Source organism: Schistocerca piceifrons, chromosome 1 (genome assembly GCF_021461385.2).
Source record: "Schistocerca piceifrons isolate TAMUIC-IGC-003096 chromosome 1, iqSchPice1.1, whole genome shotgun sequence".
Classification (NCBI taxonomy): Eukaryota; Metazoa; Arthropoda; class Insecta; order Orthoptera; family Acrididae; genus Schistocerca; species Schistocerca piceifrons.
In genome coordinates this window covers 319,622,355-319,631,153 of record NC_060138.1, presented here as the reverse complement: position 1 = coordinate 319,631,153, position 8,799 = coordinate 319,622,355, and the positions used below count along the sequence as shown (strand labels likewise).

Sequence of the window (8,799 nt, the reverse complement as noted above, 5' to 3'; positions counted from 1 at the left end):
ACGACAAAGACTTGAAGCATCCAGAAGCACTCCGTCTTCAGGCCACGAGTGGCCTACCGGGACCATCCGACCGCTGTGTCATCCTCAGAGGAGAATGCGGATAGGAGGGGCGTGTGGTCAGCACACCGCTCTCCCGGTCGTTATGATGGTTTTCTGCGACCGGAGCCGCTACTATTCGGTCGAGTAGGTCCTCAATTGGCATCACGAGGCTGAGTGCACCCCGAAAAATGGCAACAGTGCATCGCGGTCCGGATGGTCACCCATCCAAGTGCCGGACACGCCCGACAGCGCTTAACTTCGGTGATCTGATGGGAACCGGTGTATCCACTGTAGCAAGGCCGTTGCCCTCTGAATATTAAGCTAAATTTATATTGTCTCTGAAGCTATTTTTTCCTATCTTTATTAGTTTCTATCACTACCACTCTAACATTTAGATTATTACCTATATGATACTCCACTGCAGTTCTCCCAAGACATCTTTTCCATTGTCGATCTGGTGTTAGTTGAATATAATGGTTGGAAATGTCAGATCCGTTTTCTCCTTTGGCGAACTGCATGATTAGATCCGAGATAAAATTTTCCAGTACCCAAAACGTGGCACCGGCTGATGATGATGAAATCACCCATCTGCTTTGAACCGTGACGTCTCCAAAGAGGCGCACATAAAACCACTAGTACTAATATTTCTTATTCACATTCATTGCTTCAGTCTAATCAAAACTATTCTTTCGTATCCCAAACTAACATAGAATCCGAGCTACCTACAGATCGATCTGTCACCCGAACTTACGTTAGTAAGGATAATAAAAAAGAAGTAAAGCTGGCATCTTCACGAGTTTGATTTGAACACCGCAGTGCATTTCTAGACATGGTCCCACTGAATGTGGTATGCCGTTGCTTTCCTCCGACCTTTGAACTGACATATCTAGCCACTTCCTGGGGGCATCTACATTTTATCGTGGGCTCCGAAACTCTCTGAAAATCAGCATTTCTCAATATAAAAGGTAGACAGAGGTGAAGTGTTAAGTGCCAGATATAAATTCTATAAAGGGCTGGGACCACGGAGCAACACTTCAGTGAATATTTACATTCTTCTTTTCTATCTCTGCTTGCGCATGCATGACATCACACGGCACATCAACATAAGGTTGTGGGCTGGAAGATAACAGTCCGGTTGTGTTTTTCGAAAGCAACGACGATGAAAACGAAATGTTATGGTAAATGTGAATTTCGACGACTGCTTTATGTCCACCGTTTCACTGACGTCATTGGACAAAGGCTGAAGGTGGTATCGGAAGGATCAGTATTTCCAACGTCGGTTTACGATTGTGCAATTCAGCTACTTATTCTTGCCGGTTTCCCCGTTTCGGATATTGTAAAGAGTCATTCAAAACGTGACATTGTAAATAAATGTTCAATATTAGGGGTTGCGTTACCCCAGGCAGTGCACGCCCTTGTAGGAATCGGATCACAATTCATTTTCTGCTGGCATAACGCTAAGAGATATTTGTCTGTCCATCCTACAATACTGATCATCATGCTCCAATAGATTTTTATCTTTTCTTACGCCTGAAGAAATTCTGATACAATTGACAATTTCTAAGATACAAAATTATGTAAACGAGCGTCACACACTGGCTCAAATTCCGAGTTACAGTCTTTCAAGAACCAGAAGTGCAGAAAGTAGTATATAGTGTAATGAATATCACGGTTTCAATGAATGAGGAATACTTTCTAGATTAATGTATCTGTTCCGACAGAAGTTACCAAGTAACTGTGTTTTACTTCTGTTTACTGTCATAGGAGAACTTACTTTCTAAATCTCCCTATTTTTCACAAGTAAACACGACACGTTTCTTCCTTTACTAATCTTTGAAGCCAAGACGAAAGTGATAAGTAACAGTTACTTCCCTTAAAAACTGGAGAAGAAATTTAGGAACAACAACCTGCTTCTCGACAATGTTTGAAAAGAAAGACCAACAGAAGAAATTAAAGACTTGTTTACTTTGAAAAGCGCGTACATGATGGCTGAATCAAGCAATTTATCAGGAATGACCTGGTGAAAGAGAATAATTATTTCTTCAGAAAAGGTGTTAAACTGATTTCAAAAACTGACATGGAGTTGAGAAAGATTTTCGTGAAAATATACGTCAGGAACAGAGCAGTGGGAAACCAGAAGAACTGGAAGTTGGAAACGTAGAATTCCGATACTAAAGAAGTGTCTTAAAACACAAGAGGATAGTAATATTTAACTGAAGATGTACTACTACGAGCAGTCGACAAATTACCTGCATTGTTAACAGTTACCAAAAGAAGAGACGGTTTACTGATGCACTTACTATGGCGCCCGAGAGCAACAGCGAACTTCGCACAGGAAGAAGCAGTAAGTACCGTCCATCACACGGGGATCAGGAACCGTTTAAAGGAACAGGACACTGTATACAAAGATAAAAATATTAATTCTTGATATAAATAGATAGAGGCCGATACCAAACTAATCGAAAAACTGTTAGGGTTTGAAAACAATTTCCCAGTCATAATTGATGTTCGGCGTCTGACTAAATCCTAACACGTTCCTATCTGTTACGGATAGTTGAATCGACCCGAGAGAGAGAACCGTGTGCTTTAAGGCAAATCTCCCAGAAGACGAGGGCTGCAGGTGAGGTCTCAGTCACTTACCTCGGGCAGACAAAGCTGGTTTTCTTACACCGCCGATGGGAAGCAGTATTCTCGAAACGTTCTATCAGTGACTGCACTAGCACTGTAGATTCACACGACGACATATACTGTGTAGTGAAGTGAAATACCTTTTACCGTAGCAAAAATGGCCGACTTGTTACATAACTAAAAAGCATGTTGTTAATTTTCAGTTCTGCATACGTCTGGCTGGGGGTATACATTATGTGATCAAAAGTATCCGGATACCCCCAAAAATATACGTTATTCATGTTAGGTGCATTGTGCTGCCACCTACTGCCACATATCGGGCACATCAGTATTCATTAGACATCGCCAGAGAGCAGAATGGGACGCTCCGCGGAACTCACGGACTTCCTACAGTGTCAGGCGTTGGGGTGTCACTTGTGTCATACGTCTGTACGGGAGATTTACACACTCCTAAACATCCCTAAGTTCACTGTTTCGGATGGGATTGTGAAGTGGAAACGTGAAGGGGGACGAGCACAAAAGCGTACAGGCCGACCTCGTCTGTTAGCTGGACTGACAAAGGAATTCCATACTGCAACAGGATCCACTGCAGGTACTATGACAGTTAGATGGGAGGTGTGAAAACTTGGATTTCATAGCTGCTGTTCATAAGCCATGCATCATGTCGGTAAATGCCAAACGACGCCTCGCTTGGTGTAAGGAGCGTAAACGTAGGACGATTGAACAATGGAAAAACTTTGTGTGAAGTGACGAATCAATGTGGTGATCCGATGGCAGGGTGTGGTTATGGCGAATGTCCGGTGAACGTCATCTGCAGCGTGTGTATTGCCAACAGTAAAATTCGTAGGCGGTGTTGTTATGATGTGGTCGTGTTTTTCACGGAGGGGGCTAGCACCCCTTACTGTTTTGCGTCGCACTATCACAGCACAGGCCTACATTGATGTTTTAAGCACCTTCTTGTTTCTCACTGTTGAATAGCATTTCGGGGATGATGACTGCATCTTTCAACACGATCGAGCACCTGTTCATAATTCACGGCGTATGTTTTTTGGTTACACAACAATAACATCCCTGTAATGGACTGGCCTGCACAGAGTCCTAACTTGAATCTTGTAGAACACCTTTGGGATGTTTTGGAACGCCAACTTTGTGCCAGGCCTCACTGACCGACATCGATAGCTCTCCTCAGTGCAGCACTCCGCGAAGAATGGATTACCATTCACCAAGAAACCTTCCAGCACCTGACTGAACGTATGCCTGCGGGAGTGGAAGCTGTCATCAAGGCTAAGTGTGGGCCAGAACCATATTGAACTCCAGCGTTACCGATGGAGGGCGCCACGAACTTGTAAGTCATTTTCGGCCAGGTGTCCGGATACTTTTGATCACATTGTGTAGCTCGGTGACTAGAGGTCCTGTTACCAATTGAAAGTTGATGTTAATCCATCGCAATAGTTCCTTTAAATCTGTTACTGACTTTGGGGTATGACCCGTACAGCATGTCTTTTTTTACATTTTTATAGCAGTTATCCTTTGCAATCATTTAACGTGGAATTATCACAACGGTCTAGGAAATTTAAAGCAGTCTCATTAATATGAAACTATGGCTGATAGTACAAATCATACTTATTCATTTATTTTATTATAATGGAAAATAGTAGAAGAAATAATTTAATAAAAATTAAAAAATCTGTCTTCCTATATTCTTATTTGACCTCAGTGAAATCATGTAGAAGTGTGTAGGCGTGTATACAATTTTGTGTTCCTGGCACTGAAAGAATTTTAATGTTTGTTGGTAAAACGCTGCCAGAGGACATCAAAAGTACGATTAGTTTCCCAGTTACTTGGTATCTTCTGTCGCAGCCGTGTGTTGATCTTGTAGCATTTTAACAGCATCAATGCTGAGGGTGAATCTGATAAAATAGTGATTTTTCTTTTGGGTATTTAAGTCCCACTTAAATCACTATAAGTTCTGCAGAGAGTATGTTCACTAATACAGGGAGTTTGAATTTTCCTCCTTGATTAATTGTCCCATCTATGATTGTACTTCTTGCTCTGTCTTTTTGTTTAGACCTATCTGTGTTAATTTTACTTGGAGATAACCTGGTTGCTAAATTGTCAGCCGAAATTTTCTTCCTCATTGCACCTCGAATGTCTGGATTAATGCTCAGCTTCGCTAAGGTCTTAGCGTACGGTGTGCCGAAACAGCTTAGCTTTCGGAAAGCGACGATGTATCGCAAAGGAAGCATTGAAGCACGCAACCCTTTAAGTCAATGAAAAATATGAAATTGCTCTGTGTTTCGGATATGACAATGAAATGAAACCTCATAAAATGGCACGTTAACTGAGCAATTGATGATAGGAAGGCAAGTGGGTCCCACTTGCAATTAGATCGTTCCGGATTATGGTACGTACTATTGAAGCAATTACAGTTCTCACATTACTTCTTAGCAAGTTCGCCACTGGGTTACACCCCACAGTAAGAACATAGTCTCAAAAGAGTTACTTTTATTATACCGATGTTCATCGAATAATCGTTAGGTACAGCAAGATACAATGTAAAATATCCCCATGGGTGAAGACTGACATGCTCTCAAACATAATCTTTTATATTGTCACTCACATTAACTACGAAAATTATTCATATGCGGTAATAAGTTCCTTAAGGAAACCGCAGATTAATTTGCTAACCCTTCTTCTTTGACAGCCAAAGTGACTACGTCAGAACCTATTTTCACGCTTCTGTTCTCCATGTGAAACGCACCCATCTTCTCCCGAATCAGCTAGCCATTTTGTCGCTTCATGCCACTCTGTCCATCCCTGTCTCCCAGAGAAGGGCGCTACAAACTGGCCCATCAGGAAACTTTATGCCCACTCTAAGCTATCTCTCTATGCTTACATCGTTAACAACTATGACTGTTGTGATCAAAAAAGTACTAGCGGGATATACGAATTCAACATGTAAGAACAGCTCTACACCTTTCCTTTAACGTCTTTTACTCATTTGATTATGCTCGTATTTACTTTTGTTCTTAGCCTCGTGATCAAAAACAGGCCTCCAAGGTCATTATCATCCAACGTTTCCCATGTCTGGAAGACCTCGTATGATGGCATCTGGCTTCACCCTGGCTAACGTTACAAATACGAAAGCGAGTGCCTGTGTTACCACTCGGACGAACCAGGACCTCCCGATCAGCTTTGAAAGCCTCCGAATACGTTCTTCACCTCGACATAATAAATTCTTCAATGTCCTGAACGTAGCTTGTTTTATCAGTCACAATGCCAAGTAAACCACTGAGATCAGTCTTCGAATTAATGACAGCTTTACTTTTTTAACCTCCTAGAATTATCTGTTGCTTAACAACAAATAGAAAAAGATAATGTACAATCTCTTGTTTCGTCGACAGTCATGATGGATGATGTCCTCTCGGGTATGCTGGTAATGTTTCGTGTTTTCTTGGCACAATGTTTCAGCATCGTAACTCATCGTCGATGTTCTCTGACGAGAATAACTGCCAGTGATCTGCTCCTCCTCGACACACTGAAACCCTTATGTTGTGGACGACTTTCATGTTATGTATCAGTACGCGAGTCGCGAATCACTCATACAGTGTAACTCTATAGGCCATGTTTTCATTCGTTACAGCAGCATTAAGTCTCGGGACAGATGGCCTCAACTGTTTGGTACCTTAGGAATTCGCACACATTTGAACATTTTTTCTCTGTTACTTACCACTTTCGTCTTGTCTTTACTGAGTGAAAAGTATATCCTTCAGCAGCACTTTGAGAGCAGAGTCTAGTCAGGCTGCTTGGCGCCGAGTTTGGATTTCGAAAGGACAGTGTGGACTTCAGCTCCTCTTCTCCACCTGAAGCTATGAACATTGTATCGCCTGCTGATCACTTGTACAGACACGTGCCGTGTGCATTATTCAGATGGGCATTTCAGAGCTACATAGTCCGCGATTATTGCTGAAACCATTGCTTGCTTGCGTTGCACTGTCGTAATTTTGTATTACATGATTTTCAGGTTCATTCCCGTGGTGTGCTTTGCAACTGCATATTCATGTACAGTAGGTTAGCTCGTTATTCGTTTCCCGTCTTTGTTTGAACACGTCAGGATAAATATCTACTTCTCACTGAGTCATTCGAGCATATCAGACTTATTTCACATTACATTCCTACTCAATAAAAATGTTGCAGATATATGGGATTCTTCTTCTGTGTTTGTATATGTATGGTATTGTACAGACACGGGGCCCGTTAGAGGACATTTGCATGTATTGCTCATAAGCCTTCGGGTCATTTTTCTGGATAAGAACTTAGTATCAAATCAAATCTCTCAATCAATTATTTTCCTCACGAAGTCATTTTTGAGTCCTACAATCCTTAATGTTCATTTACACACGGAGTTATTAAAATGTTGTGCTCTCAAGCACCATATACAAGTGCAAGATAAATTAATGAACTCCCTTCAGCAGCGTTAATCTTTCTGGTGATTTCCTTCAGCGCTCACATCATTTTCCGATTTTATATACAACTTTCAGCTACATCAAATGAGTGAAAGTCGCATTAAAGTTCAAGAAGCGTGCTGCAGCAATAGAAACACGAGAGTTTGCTTGCAAATGAATCATTTTTCTTCCAGTACGTGTTAGAGCATACAGCATGCTCCTACATCTGCTTTGCACGTGTCTCTCTTACAATGATGGTTGTTGGAGAGCTTAGTTGAAATTTATCTTCGTTTAATTTATGCTGAAGGCCTTCTTGTCGCTCCGTTGCGCTATTAAAGTTTGCTCGCTATCTCAGTCAGATTACGTTGTTGTTCATTCATGGATCAAGTTTCGTACAAACACCATTTTCTGACCATTAACACCGGAGTCATAACTTGCTATGTATTCACAGGTAAACTTATAAGACGGTGACAGATTTTAAAATATGTTCTGATTATCCCTTCGTCATTCTTCTGTCCTACAGTGCGTGTCCCGGACATCATCTGCTCGAAATTACTTGTAGTCCGTCACAGGAGCTCCTAATCACATCCGATCGCGCGGACGACTGCTGCCATCCAAGAACCTCAGCAGATCCAACGAGGGCCGTCAGGTGCTAATTACCTTGTTTCTTGATTCCTGTGCCTTTCGTTGATACTGGGATCCTCCTAGTGCGGATTTACCGTTCCATACAAAAGAATGCCTACAATACAGAGAGATCTGCTTGTTTTGCTGATGCTGTACGGGGAGAGTTTCAAAACCAACTTACAGGCCGCTAAAGCAAGTATGATAAAATTTCGACATAGTGATTTTGAAGTTACTCACGTGGCGATTGGTCGTGCAGGTAATTGTTCAAAAATGGCTCTCAGCACTATGGGCCTTAACACCTGAGGTCATCGGTCCACTAGAACTTAGAACTACTTAAACCTAACTAACCTAAGGACATCATACACATCCAAGCCGGAGGCAGGATTCGAACCGGCGACCCTGGCAGTCACGCGGTTTCGGACTGAAGCTCCTACAACCGCTCGGCCACCGCGGCCGGCGTAGGTAATGGCTTGTCGCGTCTGTCTTACAAAGGAAGTTTTGTGTAATGAAAAAAATACTATTTCTTTCAGTCACAGTTGTCAGTTGTTTCATGTGTATCACGCACTAAGCAAAATGTACATTTACGATGAAACTGTATCTCTTCTGATGCAACTACCAAAAGAAAGATAGAAAAAAGCGTGCAGTTCAGCTATTAAATACGTTTTCCACCTTCAGATTTACCTCAGTATCTTCATTGTTCCCGTAACATTTGTCTCAACTGATGGTTTCCGACAAAACAAACACACAAATTATTGTGATTATGGACCCTTAGAGCCTTTTCTGAGCCTTTATCGTGAAGTTACTGTGTATCTCCAAAACAGACACTTTCGGTCAATCCTAAACATTAGAATGGAGGTTGTGAGATGGCTTATGATGGATCTCCAAAACAGACACTTCCGGTCAATCCTAAACATCAGAATGGAGGTTGTAAGATGGCTTATGATGGAGAGCTTCTCTTGTGATTTAATCACTGAATTTCGTTCTGTTTCTCCAGCGTGATCCGAACCGACTTTTATATCGACCAGCGCACTAAAAATCGAGCATGTTACCACTAAGTGAATAC

At 41.9% G+C, this 8,799-nt stretch overlaps 1 pseudogene; it reads right to left on the bottom strand.

The window, feature by feature from the left end:
• Positions 1 to 228: 228 nt before the first annotated feature.
• On the bottom strand, positions 229 to 346 carry LOC124723982 (annotated as a pseudogene).
• Positions 347 to 8,799: the final 8,453 nt, after the last annotated feature.